Genomic DNA, 20,888 nt, shown 5'->3' with positions numbered 1-20,888 from the left:
TTTTTACTCTAATGCTCGATAGTTATTTTTTTTTCCCTTGGGCCCCCATTGCATTTTCAAGGAGGTACCCAGTACATCCAGGAGACTACAGACTTTGAAAGGCCTCCTGCGCCGCAAACAATGAAGTGATAGATCTCATGACAGAGGGAGTGTCACTCTTGTAAATGACCACTGAGTTAAAATTCATTTACATCTTGAGAAAGTATAAACTGTGATTAATTACAAACACCTATCCCAATGCATTCTGTCAATAGTATTTAAAGCATTTGTGCATCTACTGTCATTGTTTGCTAGGTGACTAAGTCGTCGTGTCCGACCCTTCTGCAACCCCGGAGCCTGCCAGACTCCTCTGTTTATGGGATTTCCCAGGCAAGAAAAGTGCAGGGCGTTGCCATCTCCCGCCTTCTCCAGGAGATCTTTCCAACCAAGGGATTGAGCTTGTGTCTCCTGCATTGGCAGGCGGATTTTTTACCCCTGAGCCACCTGGGGATCTATGATGAACATAAAATGGGGAAATTTGAAGTTAATAAGAAAACTATTGCCAAGTATGTTAAAGCAATAGTATTGCTTTTATTTGCTGGCACAAGGTTCCTAGACTATTTTTTATAACATATAGAATAATATTTTCAAAGTTTAGAATTGAACAAATATTAAAATTAAATGAAAATATGGTTTATATTTTAGGCTGAGACATATAGTAATTGTGCTAGTGTCTTTATTAAAACAGGGACAAGTTGACCTTCAAGTTTCTTTACTGAGGGTTCCTTTCTCTGCCTTGTCCTTTTGGACTACCTCTAAAATGGAAGGAATGGAGCAGAGGTGTTTAGAGTGTCAGTAACTCTTCCCTTTTCCACCCTACTTATTAAAAAAATTAAGATATCACTCATACAATAATCCCAGACTTGGTGAATTTGCCTATGAAATGAAGAATAAGGAATCTGAAGCTCAAGAGTTTGTATGAGGTGGACAGATCCAAGGTTTTTACTTCAGTCATAGGCATCTTTATAACTCCCACTTGTGTATTGCTAATTTCTACATATATAACTTTGCAGCCCTTGTACTTGATCTTGTGAAGGATACGTGTAAACAGGCAATTATCACTTAACTGAGGACTCAGATGTTAAGAATGTTTCAGGGTGAAACAAGAACAGTAATGTCTCTTCCAGCTGGGTTGTTGTGAGGGTTCCTGGGCATAGCAGTACAAATAAAATCAGTGAGGGACCACAGGGAAGAGAGAAGGGCTGTGTTGTTATAAAGTTTACATTAAAGATGAAGGGAGATAGGTGACAAGCAAGACTGATAATTTCAGATCTCAGAACTGGAGGGACATCAAAACAGAGTGGTGAGGCAGACAGTGACTGTGAGAAAGAGATGACACTAAATGGGTTGGAAAAGGAAGAACTGGGTTAGCACTGAGCAGAACTCCACTAACCTATGACGCTTTGCTCAAATTGGCTCCTTTCTGTGTGTGTGCTGTCCATGATGGTATGGTTTGAGGAGGAGGACTTGCTTAGTGCAAAATTAAGAAGCAGCTCTTCCCAACTGGTCGGGTCACTTGCCACGCCAGTCCAAATCTTGAGATGAAAGAAGAGCAGGGGGCCTTTGTGTAAGTACACAGACTGCAGGACAACTGCACAATGTATCAAGGGTCTCTGTCTCCAAACGGGAGACACAAGTTCTGACTTGAATACAAAAGAGTAAACCTCAGGAGAGGCCGGATGAAAGGATTCCTGGCAGGGAAAGGCAAGTTAAAATGCCTATGCTAGGAACAGCCTGGATTGCTTAAAGGTCACTGGTGCTGGAGAGCAGTGATAGGCTCATATCAGAGCATTCTGGGCTGCTCTTGTGAGTCTGGATATGTTCTATGGGTAATGGTAAACTTTTGAAGTGTTTTAGTATGACACATAGGGTTTTAAAAACTCACTGGCTGCTGTGTGAACAAAAATAATGTTTGCAAAGGAAAAGATATAAGAAGCAGCCGCAGATCAGTTGGAAACTGTTGAAAAAAACCCAGGTGAGAGATGATATGAGCCTGGTCTAGGTGTTGCAGTAGAGATGTAGTTGTTCCTGCAAAAAATGTACCTGAGTGCCTATTTAGTTCTAGGCACTTTCTTAGGACATGGAGTTACAGCAGTACCAATACAGAGAAAATCACCTGTTTCACAGAGCTGAGATTCTACTGGGCAGAGAGAAAAAATATCAACTAAATAAGTAAAATGAAAATAAGCATCTTATTAAAAATGTATCAAGGAAGAGTAATAAGGAGTGCTATTTAGAATAATAGATGGAATTTTTAAAGATATGGTCAATGAAAAACTTAGGAACTGTAGATAAATGGATGGACTCAGAGTGCATTTTTATACAGACTCAGTAGGATTTTTTTAAATGAGTTTGATATGGTAAGTGCAGGAAAGAAATCAAAGATGACTGACAATTTGGCTTGAGCATCTGGGAACAAATGAGAAATATTCAGATAAGGGCAGGAAATTTCCTATTTACTTAGCCAGATGCTATTTATGGACTAATTGCTTAGTCATTGTTGTCACTTGAATTACATAGTTTTCCATTTTGCCAAAGGATTTATATAGAAGACATTGAAGTATAAGTCATAGCTGCTTTGTTGGCTTATTCTAAAAGTACAGCATATTGGTAATTAATTTTCAAGATATTTTTTCATGATTTTAGAAAACTTTTAAGCAAATGGTTTATTTAGTATAATTTGGTAATGCAACCCTACTGTATGGGTGTTTAAAAAACCAAAAGCTTCAACTACTTAGATCAAAGAGCATCCTCCAGGCCAAAATGTTTCTACTCGAAAGGTTTCTTTGCATCCTGATAAAAAGTTTCCCTAATATTTCCATGTGCTATTACATATTTGCATATTTGCTTTGATGGAAAGCAAGGAATAGAAGTCAAATACATATTTCATAATTCCTTTGATTAAAAATGATAAAGGTAATATTAGTGTGTTTTCGTCTTCATCTCCAATTTATAAGTTAGAAATAATTCTACCATGGAAAAGCCAACTGAAAAAGGAAATGAGATTGATTCAAGATCATATCATTGTTTCATTTATTCTTACACCTTGATTATGACAGAATACCTGATATCCAGGATTTAATAAAAATAGATGCATGGAATCACAATCATAGAGTTTTAGGGTATGGAAGAGATCTTTGAAATCAGTTATTTCAACACCCTAATGTTTCAGGTGGACAAAAGTAGTCTCTAGAAGGAAAAGTGGCCTAACCAAGGTTATACCTCAAAAGCATTTAAGATAAACATTTTTCACTTCATTTTTATTTTTCTATTTATTGAATATTTATTTGGAAGGTCAAGATAAATGACAATTATTTTACCCATTGTCATAAATGACTAATAACTCTTATAAGATCTTTAAAGATTCACTTCCTAAGATTAAAAGTCTCATAGTTTTCTTCACTGATCATATTCTGCTTAACATTAATTAGATATTAAATTGACCTCAAGTACCCATCTTGGTCCCTGATCTCATTTTGACAATTCTAGATAGACTGTCAACTTGGAGGTTTTCAAAACTTGCAGAATTACTATTTCTTCACTTTTCTTAAATATTTCCTTCTAGCTATCCAAATTATATCTCTGTCAACACCAGAGCAAATCATATTTATACATAAGATGAGGCAATAGGCAGACAGTAAAGATGGAAAAAATAGACAAATAGGTAATATGAACTGTAAATTTTTCTTTTAGTACAAAGGTCAGAGCTGATATGAAAAGAGAATATGAGGCATATTAGATAGAGTGCAGTCTCAATTTACAAAAATAAAAACTATCTCATGTACTTAGGATACAATTACCCTACTCGCCTTGGAGTCATCCAGTGAAATGCCTTTAATCTCTTCCTTGATTCCCTTCCAGCCACACCCTTCACAACTCTTATGTTCTCAGAATAGCCAGTGTACACTTATCTTCTGATTCTCAATGCATTTGTTTATTTACAAGTCTGTGCTGGGATTTTTTGTTATTGCTATTGTTTCTGTTTTTAATCCTCATTTGACTATGAGCAACTTGAGAACAGAGTCTGGAATATGCATACATATTTAGTAAAGAGAAATGAATACCTACAAGAGAAAATGAGCACATGAGTAAGTGAATAAATGAATGTTACTACATGCTATTCTGTTACACTGTTTCTAGAGTGTTTGAATATGAACAAACCAAATTACAGTATTTTTAGATCTCAGCAGAGTACAGAATACTTCCAACAAAACACGTGATAAAATTTATTTTTTGCTTTCTATTTTTCAGTTATTTACAGTTCCAGGCCAAAGTATTCATTTTCTTTCTGTCAGAACTTTTACCAATTTATTTATGAGTACCAATCTTTCCATGAAAGTGAAACTTTAACAGTTTTATCCATTAGTGGGAAAAATTGAGCTTAAAGGTCAAAGATAAAGAAAACTAGCTTCATTAGCCCAATCAAGATATAACACATCCAATATATTCTGAATCTACAGTTACCCTAAAGTGCAAAGACTATGTAAATTACCCATTGTGGTATGCTTCAAGCCCAAAGAATTACACACCTACACATGTAACCCGAAAAGAATATTAGTACCAGAAGAAACTTAAGAATTTACTGAGAACCCTGAAATTCAAAGAAGCTAAACAACTTGCTACATTGACCTAAGTGACACATAAGTATGATACATGAATGCAGATTCTCAACTCAGTGTTCTTCACAGCAGAATGTTGTCTGTCTGCATTTATTTTAGAGAAAGCAATGAGGCACAAGGAACAAATAAAATAAATGATGAAATCTAGAATAATGGTAAACAATTTCAACTCAGTACAAATGCTGTTTTGTTAGGCTTTAGAATTCTATAGCCAATGATATTCATAATAACTAAGAAAAAATAGATCTTAAGTGCAGTATCCTATATTACGGCATAATGGTATTTGTAATGGATATGTTAATTCTTGTTTCATTTGAAGATGATTTGAAATACAAATAGTGCATGCTTTTGACCATCAGTTATGTCAATTCAATTTTCAAAGTTATAATTAATTCAAATTAGGTCTCTGAAATGCTGCTCTCCAATGTCAAACATACTTTATCAAAATGGAGTTGCCTATTCTCTAAGGAGTTGAGGGATAGAAATATAACAGCGATTTATTTTATTGGAAATCAATTTTTTCAAATATGACAAATGCTTAAAATATTATATTTATGTTTAAAACTTTAAGGTATAATTCAATAGAATTAAAAAGGGATCATTTTTAAGAAAAATTACAAAAGTTCAATAAAATTTTGAGTTAAAAATCTCAAGTTTTATTTACATCTCTAGGCATGGCCCTCCTCCTGGCACATGCTAACTTACTGACTAATAAGTGATGAGCTATTATTCATTTAGTTTAACTGATCATTGCTACTAAAATAGAAGTATCAGTTCTAATAAGGCTGCTGTTTACCAACCTGGTCATTATAAGATGCCATATCCCTGAATACATTGTTGTTGTTTTGTTGCTCAGTTGTGTCTGACTCTTTTGCCACCCCGTAGACTGTAGTCAGGCTCCTCTATCCATGGGATTTCCCAGACAAGAATACTGGAGGAGGCTGCCATTTTATATTCTAGAGAATCTTCACGACCCACAGATCAAACCCGCATCTCCTGCAAGTTTCCTGAGCTGCAGGCAGATTCCTTACCACTGAGCCACCAGGGAAACCCCCCTAAAAATGAGTACATTTAATATATCATAGACCATCCCCAAGAAAAAGAAACACAAAAAGACAAAATGGTTGTCTGAGGAGGCCTTACAAATAGCTGAGAAAAGAAGAGAAGCTAAAGGCAAAGGAGGAAAGGAAAGATATACCCATAGGAATGCAGAGTTCCAAAGAATAGCAAGGAGAGATAAGAAAGCCTTCCTCAGTGATCCATGCAAAGAAATAGAGGAAAGCAATAGAATGGGAAAGACTCGAGATCTCTTCAAGAAAATTAGATATCAAGGGAACATTTTCACACTGTTTATGGGGTTCTCAAGGCAAGAATACTGAAGTGGTTTGCCATTCCTTTCTTCAGTGCATCACGTTTTGTCCGAACTCTCCACCATGGCCCGTTCAACTTGGGTGGGCCCTACGTGGCAAGGCTCATAGTTTCGCTGAGTTAGACAAGCTTGTGGTCCATGTGAGCAGTTTGGTTTTCTATGATTGTGGTTTTCATTCTGTCTGCCCTCTGATGGAGAAGGATAAGAGGCTGATGGACGCTTCCTGATGGGAGAGACTGTCTGAGAGAGAAAGGGTCTTGATCTGATGGGCGGGGCTGTGCTCAGTAAATCTTTAATCCAGTTTTCTGTTGATGGGCAGGGCTGTGTTCCCTCCCTGTTGTTTGACCTGAGGTGGAGGTTATAAAGATAATGGTGACCTCCTCCAATAGGTCCCATGCACACACTGCTGCACCCAGTGCCCCCAACCCTGCAGCAGTCCACCATTGACCCACGCCTCCACCAGAGACTCCTGGACACTCCCAGGCAAGCCTGCATCAGTCTCTTGTGGGGTCACTGCTCCTTTCTCCTGGGTCCTGGTGCACACAAGGTTCTGTTTGTGCCCTCCAAGAGTCTGTTTCCCCAGTCCTGTGTAAGTTCCGATGACTCTGTGGTGGGGTTAATGGTGACCTCCTCCAAGAGGGCTTATGCCATACCCAGGTCTGCTGCACCCAGAGCCCCTGCCCTTGCGGCAGTCCACTGCTGACCTGTACCTCCACAGGAGACACTCAAACACAATTCTGGTTCAGTCTCTGTGGGGTCTCTGGGTCCTGGTGTGCACAGTTTGTTTGAACCATTTGAGCATCTCTGGTGGGTATGCAGCTTGATTCTAAATGCAATTTCACCCCTGCTACGGTCTTGCTGGGGCTTCTTCTTTGCCCTTGGTTGTGGGGTATCTTTTTTGGTGGGATCCAACATTCTGCAATTGACAGTTGTTCAGCAGCAAGTTGTAGTGAAATGCGAAAGTGCTGTGAAAGTGCTGCACTTAATATGCCAGCAAATTCGGAAAACTCAGCAGTGGCCACAGGACTGGAAAAGATCAGTTTTAACTCCAATCCCAAAGAAGGGCAACGCCAAAGAATGTTCAAACTACTGCACAATTGGACTCATCTCACACGCTAGCAAAGTTAACGCTCAAAATTCTGCAAGCCAGGCTTCAAAACTATGTGAACCGTGAACTTTCAGATGTTCAATCTGGATTTAGAAAAGTCAGAGAAACCAGAGATCAAATTGCCAACAGCCTTTGGGTTATTGAAAAAGCAAGTGAGTTCCAGAAAAACGTCTACTTCTGCTTTATTGACTATGCCAAAGCCTTTCACTGTGTGGGTCACAGCAAACTGTGGAAATTTCTTCAAGAGATGAAAATACCAGACCATCTTACCTGCCTCCTGAGAAATCTGTATGCAGGCCAAGAAGCAACAGTTAGAACCAGACATGGAACAACAGACTGGTTCCAAATTGGGAAAGGAGTTTATATTGTCACCCTGTTATTTAACTTATATGCAGAGTCATCATGCAAAACAGCAGGCTGAATGAAGCACAAGCTGGGATCAAAATTGCCAGGAGAAGTATCAATAACCTCAGATACATAGATGATACCACCCTTATAGCAGAAAGTGAAAAGAAACCAAAGAACCTCTTGACAAAAGTGAAAGAGGAGAGTGGAAAAGCTGGCTTAAAACTCAACATTCAAAAGACAAAGATCATGGCATCTGGTCCCATCACTTCATGACAAATAGATGGGAAAACAATGGAAACAGTGAGAGACTTTATTTTCTGGGGCTCCAAAATCACTGCAGATGGTAACTGCAGCCATGACATTAAAAGACCGCTTGCTCCTTGGAAGAAAAGCTATGACCAACATATAAAAAGCAGAGACACCACTTTACCAATAAAGGTCAATCTAGTCCAAGCCATGGTTTTCCAGTAGTCATGTATGGATGTGAAAACTGGACTACAAAGAAAGCTGAGCACCAAAGAGTTGATGCTTTTGAACTGCGGTGTTGGAGAAGATTCTTGAGAGTCCCTGGAAATCAGTCCTGAATATTCATTGGAAGGACTGATGCTGAAGCTGAAACTCCAATACTTTGGCCACCTGATGTGAAGAATGGACTCATTGGAAAAGATCCTGATGCTGGAAAAGACTGAAGGTGGGAGGAGAAGGGGATGACAGAGGATGAAATGGGCATGAGTTTAACCAACTGGGAGTTGGTGATGGACAGGGAAGCCTGGCGTGCCACAGTCCGTTGGGTTGCAGAGTCAGACACAACTGAGTGTCTGAACTTACTGACTGAATATATCATAACTCTTGAGTCAAAATTTAATACTTTAGGTTTTGTATTCTGGTTTACTTTTCAGAGATCCAACACACTTTATTGATCTATTCAAAGACTGAAAATCAAGTCACAATAAATTATTGATAATAGAAATGCAAGTAGCAAGTTGAGAAATTGAGAGAAAAAAGAAGGCTCCCAAAATATTTGCAAAAATACATTTGCAAAATGCATTAAAACAGCTTTCAAGCAGAATAACAAATTCCCTTCTTAAGAGGTAAGAGACTAGACATTTTTGTAAACTATCTGAACATGGAGAATAAATAATGCCTCCTTCTGTCTCAAATCTTTTCTGGCTTTTTGACTTGTGAATTATACCAAAGAGGTTATTGACAGACAACAGCTGGCATAGTCAATTGCCAAATGAATTCCTAAACTACTAGAATCTGTTATTTTCATTCTCAATAACTTCAGGACCTACCAACAACCTTAGAGATAAATCTACTCTATGTTCTCTTCTATCTCAATTTGCTGTCACTCCCACTACTAAAAATAAAATTTGACTACAAATATAATGATGGAACTGGGTGATCTTTTATCAGGACTTAGGGGCAGCTTAATAGAAACCCAGGAAATTTAAAAGTAAACGATATTCTAATATTCCTCCAGTAATTTTGGTGAGAAGTCATTCGTGCCTCTGAGAATAGAATCACAGTTCACTCTGCTTGTACTTTCTATACCAGATTCCTGTCACTGACAAAACCAACAAGGGCAGCTAAAAGTTATCAGCAAATTGCTTGCTTTCTTTGGCAGTTGTACCGGCAAGATTTAGGAGTATGCGTCAAGTGTAAACTATAATGGAAATAGAGATTGTGAGTTTGTTTTAAATTGTACCACTCAAATCAGAGTGAAGAAAGGGAAGGGAAAAAGAAAACCGAAGACACAGTGACCCCCTTTTCAGAAAACATAATTCTCCCTACAGTGCTGGAGACAATATCTATGTATCTGAGCAAATTCTGCCACTTCCTCTAGGTTCAATTCCCTAATCTACGAGGTGGGAGACTTATAACCCACCTCCGAGGGTTCAGTGTGAATTCAGTGAGATGATCCATGTGCAGCAACTCGGCACAGTGCCTGGTACACTGCTGCTGCTGCTGCTAAGTCACTTCAGTCGTGTCCGACTCTGTCCGACCCCAGAGACGGCAGCCCACCAGGCTCCCCCGTCCCTGGGATTCTCCAGGCAAGAACACTGTAGTGGGTTGCCATTTTCTTCTCCAATGCATGAAAGTGAAAAGTGAAAGTAAAGTCGCTCAGTCGTGTCCGACTCTTAGCGATCCCATGGACTGCAGCCCACCAGGCTCCTCCCACTGCGGGCTCTCAGTAAAGTAGTGAATGTTTTCCATCATCAATGTTGTCATGACCATCCCTAACAACCCTCCAAAATCTTTTAAGGGTAGACACAGAATAACGTCTGGATGATTTCCTGAGTTTTTCTCCAGCTCTAGGCAAGCCATTGTTTTCAAGCTTCACGGTATCTTTCCTTTATCCTTATCCTCAAATACAGGGAGGTACGTTTTTAAGCTATTATATCAAATTTGAAAGACAGCATATTCTCTTTTATACAGAGATCTCATTCAAACAGAATAGAATCAGTCTGATATCTTTCAACCACCTCCAAGTCCACACCACACAGGACTTGGCAAAGGGAAGGGATACTGCCATTATCCTATCCTTTATATACATCTGTAGGAAAATTTCTTTCCTGTCCCCCAATATTTTCTCTGACACATGAAACCATTCCATATTTAAAAGCATTTCAAAGAAATATGAAAAGCCTAAAGAAGAACCATAGAACCAATTAATAAGGAATATCCTGGTTTTGGAATTTACCTTAGGAAGAGAAAAGAAGGGGTTAGCATTTTGTTTTAGTAAAGAATTTTCTACTGGTTGCTTTAATAAAGATTATAAAACTCCTTATCTTTTCAACTACAAGCACATAACACAAATTTAAATATTTCAGTGCTTGTGCTTAATAGATAAAGGATAAAATGGGACCATGTTAATAATTATTATGTAATAGGATGAAAGCACAATTAAATTCACAAACACATTCTCACTTGAATGACACATTTGGAAATCATCCAACTTTTCTTCCTGTTTTAAATTGTGTATAATTGATATTGTGTCATTTAAAACAATGCACACTGCTTATCCAGTGTCTGCCAGGAGGCTATTTATAATTGACACAAAAAATATCCCTCTGGGGTAAAAATCATTATTAATGTAATCATTGTCATGAATAACAGAAAATGGAAAAGGTTTACATCTTAGGTAACCTCCATCTAAGAGAAGATTAAATCATCAGTTTGTTTCTCACTGAATGTTTCAATATGACAATGTTGGTGCTTTTTCTATGTCTATTTTCCTCAATTTGTATCAGAGATTTCAATTATTATAAACCTTGTCTACTAAACATGTGCCTGTTACATAAACAGCGTGAGTAGCTGCAGAAGTGGTGATTTATACATGACAATTTTTTCTTCAGGAGGGCACCATATCAACCACAAAGCCATAATATTGAATAAAATAGAGTAGTGGGGATTTAAGAAATGCAACATAAATAATTAAGTGCGAATGACAAAGGACAGACACTAAAGTATTGTTGTTGTTCAGTCACTAAGTTACATCTGAATCTTTGCAACCCCATAGACTGCAGCACACCAGGCTTCCCTGTCCTTCACTATCTCCCAGTGTTTGCTCAAACTCACATCCATTGAGTCAGTGATATTATTTAATCATTTCATCTTCTGTCTCAAGGAGAACTCTTGCCCTCAAATCTTTCCCAGCATCAGGGTCTTTTCCAATATGGGGTCTAATTTGGAAGAACACACCTGTATAGATAGTAACTATATTTGTTCAGTTTTTTCTCCTGCCTTGACTTCTCATTTGGTATTGTAAATAAAAAAGTTCATCTAATTATACCACTACATTTCCCCACCTTAGACTGAAAAAAATTGACCACCTGAATAAGAATCAGGCTTCCCTGGTGGCTCAGTGAAGAATCTGCCTGCAATGCAGGAGACCTGAGTTGGATCTTTGGGTTGGGAAGATCCCCTGGAGAAGGAAATGGAACCCAACCCAGTATTCTTGCCTGGAGAATCCCATGGACAGAAGAGCCTGGTGGACTATGGTCCAAAGGATTGCAAATAATTAGATATAAGGATAAATACTAAACTCATCGTAAGCAATTAATAATAACAATCAGAATAAAGCTGAAGATAAACATTGGCAAAACACTAGGACTTCACCTTATCAAGCCTGTCCGAGGTTCTGTGGCTCTTTCTTCTTTAGTTTATACTTCTCTAGATTATACTCTAGTAATCATACAGTTTAGTTGTTAGTAGGGAATCCCAGGGACGGCAGAGCCTGGTGGGCTGCCGTCTATGGGGTCGCACAGAGTCGGACATGACTGAAGCGACTTAGCAGCAGCAGCAGCAGTACTTTCTTCCCGGAGAAGGCAATAGCACCCCACTCCAGTACTCTTGCCTGGAAAATCCCATGGACAGAGGAGCCTGGTAGGCTGCAGTCCATGGGGTTGCTAGGAGTCGGACACAACTGAGCGACTTCACTTTCACTTTTCACTTTCATGCACTGGAGAAGGAAATGGCAACCCACTCCAGTGTTCTTGCCTGGAGAATCCCAGGGACTGGGGAGCCTGGTGGGCTGCCGTCTATGGGGTCGCACAGAGTCAGACACGACTGATGCGACTTAGCAGCAGCAGCAGTACTTTCTTCCATTTTCTCCCCAAGCTTTCTTAATACTGTTCATTGCTTGATTTATAATAACTTCGGACAAGATTGTTGCTTCCTTTGCTTTGAAAATCATGTTACCACCACTAGCATTGAATGCATACTAGGGGTCTGTACCAGGCTTCCCTGGTAGCTCAGCTAGTAAAAAATCTGCCTGCAAAGCAGAAGACGCCAGTTCAATTCCTGGGTTGGGAAAATCCCCTGGAGAAGGGATAGGCTACCCACTCCAGTATTCTTGGCCTTCCCTGGTGCCTCAGACAGTAAAGAATCCTCCTGCAATGCAGATCTGGGTTCGATCCCTGGGTTGGGAAGATCCCCTGGAGAAGGGAAGGGCAACTCACTCCAGTATTTTAGACTGGAGAATCTCCCTGGACAGAGGAGCCTAATGGGCTACAGTCCATGGGGTTGCAAAGAGTTGGACACGACTGAGTGATTAAGCACATACAGGGGTCCAGTAACTGCTGGGAGACTGATAGGATGACTTCAACATGTCAACCTAGATATTGAGAAGGAGACAGACAAAATGTATTATCTTCAAATGTGGGATAATTATTACTACTACGTGGGAATAACAGTACCATTGCCTCGACACAGAATATTTTAGAGAACCAAAATGTAAAATACATTAGACCAGCAGTCATGTGTGTACAGTGTGCCACAGAATTGATCAAAAAACCCAGAGCAACTCGCTCAACAATCTACAACCTGTGAAGTTAATATTAGTATCGAAAAAATTCATTATTGTCTTCATCTTGCACAAACATTCTATGCAGGAATAAAGCTATGGACAAGGAATATTTGGTTGCCAAATTAGGTCTCTCTGAAAGTAGCTGTATCAAACTACTTAGTTCATAATTACTTATATCAAAATAGGTATGGGATATATTTATTTCTGTCTATGGATAAAATAAGGGCTTCTTTTAAAATAATAAAATAAAATAAGACCTGGTTAAGAAAAGGGTTAAGAATTATGCATTTATTTGAATGGTTAGAAAATCCTAGATTTCCTGTTCTTTATCTACTGGGCCACCCAATTGAACCTTGGAAAAGCACTAGGAGAATATATTCACATAATCACTAGAATGCTTTTTTAATCTGCGCTCTTGCATATAAACGACAGATAAGATTATTACAAGACATGACACATTAATAAATAACACCTAATTAGTTTGATAATTCTTTGATTAAGCCCTAATTTTCCTTGCTTCTCATGCAGCAATTCAAATTACTCTGTATTATTTGTTCCTTTTCAGACTATTTTAGAACATGCTTTGAATAGTCCCAGTAGGCTACCTGAGCAGGAATTTATTCTTATTTGACAGCAGGTCCATGCCATTAATAGTGACAAGGTGAGACCAAAACCGACACTGTAATAAAAGTCCCTGCACAGCAAAGACATTCCTCTAGAATCTGACACCTCTTTCAAAAGGGGAGGAGACAAAATTCTGAGAACATGAGAAAATGAAACGTTACGGCTTCAGTGCAAAGAGAAAGTAATATGAACAGTATATTGTGGGGAGAACACTTACTTACTTACCTGCCTTCCTCCCAAACCTAACGCCCTTAATCACAATGACACTGACTGAGAGCAGTTGCAGTGTCCGAGGAATCGTGGCCACTCGGAAGCGCCTGGATCTATTTCTGCACATTCTAGTTAGTTATAAGGACTACAATCTTTAATGGGTTGATTGAGACAACTGTGAAAATTGGATACATTTATTTTAAACTGATTCTCCATACTTCAAATAATCAAATAATCACAACTCTCATGGGGCCAAGTCTAGGAACTATGCTCACCAGTGATGAGGTGTAGGCTCTCTCTTTTTTCTCACTGCTGTCTAATTCTATATGTTGTCTGCAGTTTATTGACACACACAGCAAACCCAGCTTTGTTAATTCTGAGCCTCTGTCTCTAGAGGTACTATCAATAACTCCTTTAAGAATCTTTACACAAAGCCTATTTGCAATGCTTAGAAAACTGTCATCTTTCTAAATAACAGGATTATTTCCAGGAATGAATTAAAAGGGCTGCTCTGGGATGATCATCAATAATTTTTTCAGCAAGATAAATATTATACATCATGAATTCAATTCAGTAAACACAGCATGTATCTGGCAAGGTATGAGGCAACAGGGATTTAAAGGCAAATTTTTATTGAAGGTGTTTATAAGGAGGTTAAAGAAGACTTGCTAGGGAGTGAATGATAATAATATGTGATAATTAAATCAGAACGATAATAAGAAGTGGTGAACAGATAATCATAATTTTGCTATATTTGGGCACCACTGCTACCATTATACATTTAAATAGTACATATTGTGGTTAGGTAGTGCTCTAAGCATATCATCTATGCATAAACTATTCTGTACCTTAACCCAGTAAAATAACATCAATTTTCCTATTTTAAAGGAGAAATAGGCATCATGCATAATTTTGTAAACTGCTCTATCCATAGAATCTGGATAGATGGATGTTCATAGAACTCATCTAGAAGACATTTAAACCAAACTCATTAATGCATATAATGCAATATTTTTATGGACCTTAATTTAACACTATAAATTACATATTATTACACACATATTATATAGTTAGCAGAACCAAGGATAGAAGACATAGGATGACTGCTGCTACTGCTAAGTCACTTCAGTCGTGTCCGACCCTGTGCGACCCACAGACGGCAGCCCACCAGGCTCCCCTGTTCCTGGGGTTCTCCAGGCAAGAACACTGGAGTGGGTTGCCATTTCCTTCTCCAGTGCATGAAAGTGAAAAGTGAAAGGGAAGTCGCTCAGTCGTGTCCGACTCTTTGCGACCCCATGGACTGCAGCCTACCAGGCTCCTCCATCCATGGGATTTTCCAGGCAAGAGTACTGGAGTGGGGTGCCATTGCCTTCTCCTAGAGCAGGCAAAATTGGTCTAGTATGCTCTCTGTTGATGTGGTTCTAAAAAATATTTCCCCTCCCTATCAAACAACCTTGGATATACGTTCAGTTAGTAAAGAAGAGCCAACAGTTGGAAAGCGTTGGATTCTTAGAGTGCTTTGACCATCTGCTCATGTGTTCTGCAATAATTCCATTATTAGCCTCATTTGACAGAGGAGGAAACAGAGACTTAAAGAGATTGAGTAACTTGACTAAAGTTATCATTTCAAGCAAGTGGCAGAGCCTTGATTTGAAACAAAGTAGACTGACTCTGGAGTCTGTGTGCTTAACCACTTGTTCTCACCCCCTGTCATGTCCATGCACTACATGGCTACTGCTGAAGAATAAAAATAAAATGATGCAAAACAAAAGGAATCAGCCAAAGAAAAAAAAAAGGAAGCTATTGCTCCCTTTTAGGTTATGAACAGGTCTGGTTCCAGCACTTAACTTACAATTGGTTTTGGTCAAAGTCACACATATTTCACTTTTCTTATTTATATCGATACCTCATTTAAGTTTCTACCTCTTGGGTGAACTTAAATTGTCAGATAGTTAGTAGCATTTTGAGTTGCAATACTTATTTCTTAAGTCACTTATACACAGTTGCCATCACCCACGGGAAATGGCTTGTGAATTGTGACTCTCCTTCCAAGTTATATTTTAAACAACAGCTTTAGCAATATTCCACACACTTTCTTCTGTTTCTAATACCTTAAGCAGAGGACTGCATGATCACATCTCTGAAATGCTGGTTTCACGTCACTGTCCTGCTTTAAATCTTTCAAAGGTTCTCTCCCATGACAAAAATCAGCTGTGCCTGATTGACCATGTGTCTGTAATCTATCACTACAAACATCACTTCTTATGCCCTAATGTTTTCTAATCTTAATTTATTCTCTTTCCAGTCTGGTATCATCATCACCATACAAACACATCGATGTCACACACACTGCTATATCCTCATTCATTTTCTCTTTCTTTCATACACAAAGCAAGCCCTATGTATTCTTCAACAGTGAGTCAAATTTATCCATCTCTCAAGTTCTAGATGCATATTACCTCCTCTGAAACTTGTAATATTTAGTGTCTGTATTATGAAATTTCTCAAGTTTAAACTTTTTCTTTATTAGTTCCTGTTCACTCTTTCAAATAATCATACGCCATACTTGTTAAAAGAGAGATCATCTTTAAGTATTCTTATGTCCTTTATTGTGCTCACTTTGGGACCGCTGAGCATGCAGAAGATACTCAGTGTTTATTTTCTGACTTATTTCACTCACTGTCTTGGCAACTCTATCTCCACAACTGAACTCTCCCTGGAAGTCCACAACTGATCCTCTAACAGCCTCCTCATTTAGAGTTTGCTGTGGGAGTTAAATGAGTGTGTGAAGGTACCCAGAATGAACTTTAGTATTTAGCATATGGATGATTATCAAATGACATTTGGATTGGAATTTTCACATATTCCCCTTTTGCAACTGACTACTATTTGTGGCTTTAAGAATAAGTGAATTCAAAGTCTTCTCCAGCTCTGCCCCCATCAGTGGGCACTCTCTTCCTTTACTTCCTATTTAGGGCATCTTTTGGGGTTTTCAGGCCAACAATCTCTGAATAAGCTTTCACTTTCCTCTCCTATGGTACCAGTATTGATAAATCCTATGAGTTTACCTTTGTGATATTTCTAAAATCAACTTAGTTATCGTCATACCACCTGAGGTCAAGCTTTACTTCCTCTCTTTGGACATACTTGTCCTTCCAGTTTCATTCTGTCTGAACCATCTTGCATAATGTTTCCAATTTTGTTTCTCTTTCTAGGTCCTTTCATGACAATCAAAGTGAAACACTGGCAGTTCCTTGTCTATGTCTGGGAAGCTGAGAGATTTGGTCTTACTTCTGAAGGCTTGAGGATTAGGCAGACCTGAGTTTAAATTCTCTGTCCACGCAGTGTGTGACCTGGACAAAACACTTGAACTCTCTGTGCCTCAGTTCTCTCATCTATTTATATAAAACAGGGATAATAAAACACTACACTCAAAGTTATATAAGGATTAAATAAGATTATTTTAAGAGCCTGTGCACTGAGTCGCTCAGTCATGTCTGATTCTTTGCGACACTTTGGACTATAGTCTGCCAGGTTCTTCTGTCCATGGGATTTTTCAAGACAAGAATATTGGAGTGGGTTGCCATTTTTTTCTCCAGGGGATCTTCCTGACCCAGGCATTTCCTGAGTCTCTGCATTGCAGGCAGATTCTTTACTGCTGAGCCATCAGGGAAGCCCATTTTAAGAACCTGGCAAAATTAAACACTCAGTAATTGATAGTCACAAAAGAACATTTCAAGATATTGTGATTCTGTGCTTTAATTATTATCCCTTCAGCCCTAAATGTTTTTAGCCTTAAGCTGACATAGGCATATCCTACCCATTTTTCAAAGTGCATTTCAATTTTTACCTCTTCCACAAGATTTTCTCTGAACGTTCATACTAGAAGCACTATCCTTTTGCAGTAAATTTCCATAGTAAAAGAGAAAGCAAAAAAAGCTTGGGAAAGGACATGTGTACATATTACTTTATCATTTTAAGAATCTCAAGAAATGAATTTTATAAAAAAGTTCTCAAGATGAAAAGCGAAAAACAAACAAACCAAAAAAAACCCACAGGAAAAGTATTTAAATCCTATTTTAATAGAAAGATGGTCCTCACCTTTCCATTCTCTCCATTGGTTCCCAGTGTATTTTATCTGGGTCCACTGAAGCCAATCTTGGTTTTTTGGTTTCTTTTTAGGAGCTATTCTCACTATTCACAAAGACTAATATTCCATGTCTTATATTTATAGAACTTCCAAGGAACAAAGAAAAATGAATTATTTTTAAGCAATAAAACTCATTCTATCTTGTAATTATCATGTGGCACTACTGGTCAGTTTTAAAAATTCAGGACACATTATGGGATATTCCTGATCTTATTTTTCTTATATCTTGAACAATTTCTATTTCGTAAACTTAGGAATTATTTCATCATTAATTATTAATTATTCCCAACAATTTTTGTAATAAGAAAAAAATATTAAGAAGATAGAATAATGATGGGATTGCCTAGAAGGATGATGTAATTGTAAAACAAATCATTATTTCATTATTCGTTTTTTTTCATTGTCTTGACTAAAGTTTTCTATCATCATTCAAGAAGTTACAAAAGTCTGGAGAAATTGTTATGGTCCATAATTTTTAGTTTCATTTAATACAGTTTAGAATTTAGAGTTTTTATTTCCCACCCATTATTGCAAAGAGAAGAATGTTGACAAAGGAAGATATTTAAGTTATTGGGTGAATCAGAAGATGAATGCAAAAAGACAGTTTGTAGTACATTAAACCTTAATGATTAGGATGAAATTGAAATTGACCATTCAAGTGAAATTTAAGACTATGTATCTTCACAAGAAAATGAATTTTCTAAAATTCAAGAATCAACGAGCAAACAACACATTCAAAAAGGGAATGTGGTATCCTCATCCAATTAGTTCTTCAGCTTGAACTTTATCACGCAACAGTTTGTGACTAGAATATAAAATATCTCATTTCATTGAAACGTTACGTCATAGTACTCTTTTGTGTTTTCATAAAATCTGTGTGCCAAAATTTATGCTTTTTTAAACCATACAAATGCGAAGGAATTCAGAAGGATTAATAATGTATAAATTTAAAGATTATTGGATTTATCATTCTAATTAATGCTTATAAATCTAAAAATAAAAATGTTTTTCAATTATGGAATCAAGATGACATCTTTTCAAAAAAATTATGACCCATCAAAAATTTCAAAAATTCATTTGCTGCATCCTGATGATGCACATTCTGAAAGAATTTGAAGTAATAATATCCCAGAGTCTATTAAAGATGTTTGAAATGTGGAACTGGTATCTACAAGGTGGATGCATTGTAAGTTTATGCATGATAGTTGATGAGCAGTTCAGTTCCTTTTGAAAGAAGTTTCTCATTTGGTGTGTGTACACCTTCAAAACCAGGGAATTGATGAAATAAACATTTAACTTTGATATGTTTAAGTTTTTAATCACAATTTTCACCATTCCTTTAATCTTACTTCTGCAAACAATTTTTAAATGATTTAAACTATTAAAAATATTAAGAGGTCCAGATGATAAGTGAAGATAACCATTTACTCCTAATATCCTGAGATTAACATGTACATTTTCTGAACATCTATTGCATGTCTATCTAGTTATCCTCAGTTATAAAATTATTTGTACAGTGTCTTATCTCTTTTCTGGATTATCAGCTTAGAGAGGGGATTCAACAATTGCTTTTCGAGTAAACATCAAAACTCCCAAAGCTTTTGCTTTGTAAAAATAATTAGATGTTTGGAACTAAAGTGAGTATATTTTTTAGGAGCAGGATTTTTTTAGAGAGGAGTACAGCAAGGCTAAATTTTACCTCTTCTTCTCCAATTGAGCTCTGAAATACATTAGATTAAACCATTAAATAACAGTGACTATAATGCAATTACATTTGACCTCTTCTCAGCAGGATCAAACCAAAAATGCAGTTAAGCACCACTGAAGTTCAAGAAAAGGATCTTAATAAAATGAGCATACTAACTTATTCCTTGAGGCTCTTTCTAGCTATGGTCTTAAAACCCACAGAATTGGAATATGGGCTGCCAAAGAATACCTTATTATAGTCAGAAAAGATTTTGGTAGGTGAATACCTTCAATTTTAAGAGAATAAATGACACTGAAAGTAGAATAAATTACCTTGACATAAATTCTTGACTCAAGCAAAAGTCAGACAGCAGCTGGAATTTCAATGGTGGGATAACTTCTAAGGGATAAACTTTAACTTGTATTGAACTTTAATCATAATGGCTACAGAGATGAAAAGTTGGAAAAAAGTATTAAAATTACTAAGTGAAAGCACATTAACCCTGGTCCTTGTACAGGACATTTAAATTGATTTCTTTATCTATACTGAGTATAAAAGACTCTGTAAGCCACGTGATTTTTTACCCATAGAAATGTGTCTCTTGTTTAACTTGGTTGACTCTGTCCAGCAATGCATGCAATTTATTTGGCCCAAGTGGAAGTTGATTAAGAGGGAGAATGAAAATGCCTAGCAAGATCATGATACTTCTTTTAAAGAGTCTGCCTAAATAATGAAACTACCAGTAGGCTGTCACTTAAGAAAAATATGCTTAGCCACAAAATATGGAAGAGGAAATTGGAGTTACTGGAAAGTTGATAAAGGTTAATAAATCTAAAGGCTTCTACCTTGAACATCTGTACTTTTATTGTACTAAAAACAATAAAAGCAAAAAGACAAAAGACACTGTAAATTGAGTCTCAGTCTGGCAACCAATGTCTGCCTTGACCAGTTTTAATAGTTCTCTTATAAGATTATTAATTTGTAAACATATATGTACTTCTATGTTCACTGCAGCACTATTTACAATAGCCAAGACATGAAAGCAACTTAAGTATCCATCAGTAGATGAATGGATAAAGAAGATGTGGTAGATATATATATATATATATACACACACACATATATATATTTCAGTGGAATATTGTCCAGCCATTAAAAAGTATGAAATCTTTCCATTTGAGGCAAGATGGATGGTCCTGGAAGTTGTTATACTTAAGAGAAATAAATCAGAAAGAAAAAACAAATACCACATGATCTCACATTTACGTAGAATATAAAAAATAAAACAAATAAACAAACAAAATAAAACAGAAACAAATGCTTAGACACAGAACAAACTGGTGGGTGCCAGAGAGGAGCCGGTCAGGCAATGCACAAAATAGATGAAGGGGATTAAGAGGTAGAAACTCACAGCCATAAAATA

At 37.4% G+C, this 20,888-nt stretch overlaps 1 protein-coding gene and 1 long non-coding RNA gene across 51 annotated transcripts in view; one reads left to right on the top strand and one right to left on the bottom strand.

Moving 5' to 3' along the window:
• Positions 1-20,888, bottom strand: part of TRDN (triadin) — a 415,136-nt gene that overhangs the window by 227,401 nt on the left and 166,847 nt on the right. The gene's annotated exons all lie outside the window — the stretch shown is intronic.
• The window catches only part of LOC133253763 (uncharacterized), a 56,240-nt gene that overhangs the window by 25,989 nt on the left and 9,363 nt on the right, over positions 1-20,888 (top strand). The window lies entirely within an intron of this gene.

The sequence above is a fragment of the Bos javanicus genome, chromosome 9, assembly GCF_032452875.1.
Source record: "Bos javanicus breed banteng chromosome 9, ARS-OSU_banteng_1.0, whole genome shotgun sequence".
Lineage (NCBI taxonomy): Eukaryota > Metazoa > Chordata > Mammalia > Artiodactyla > Bovidae > Bos > Bos javanicus.
Note: the sequence above shows the minus strand (reverse complement) of the source record. Positions and strands in the feature narration are given on the sequence as shown.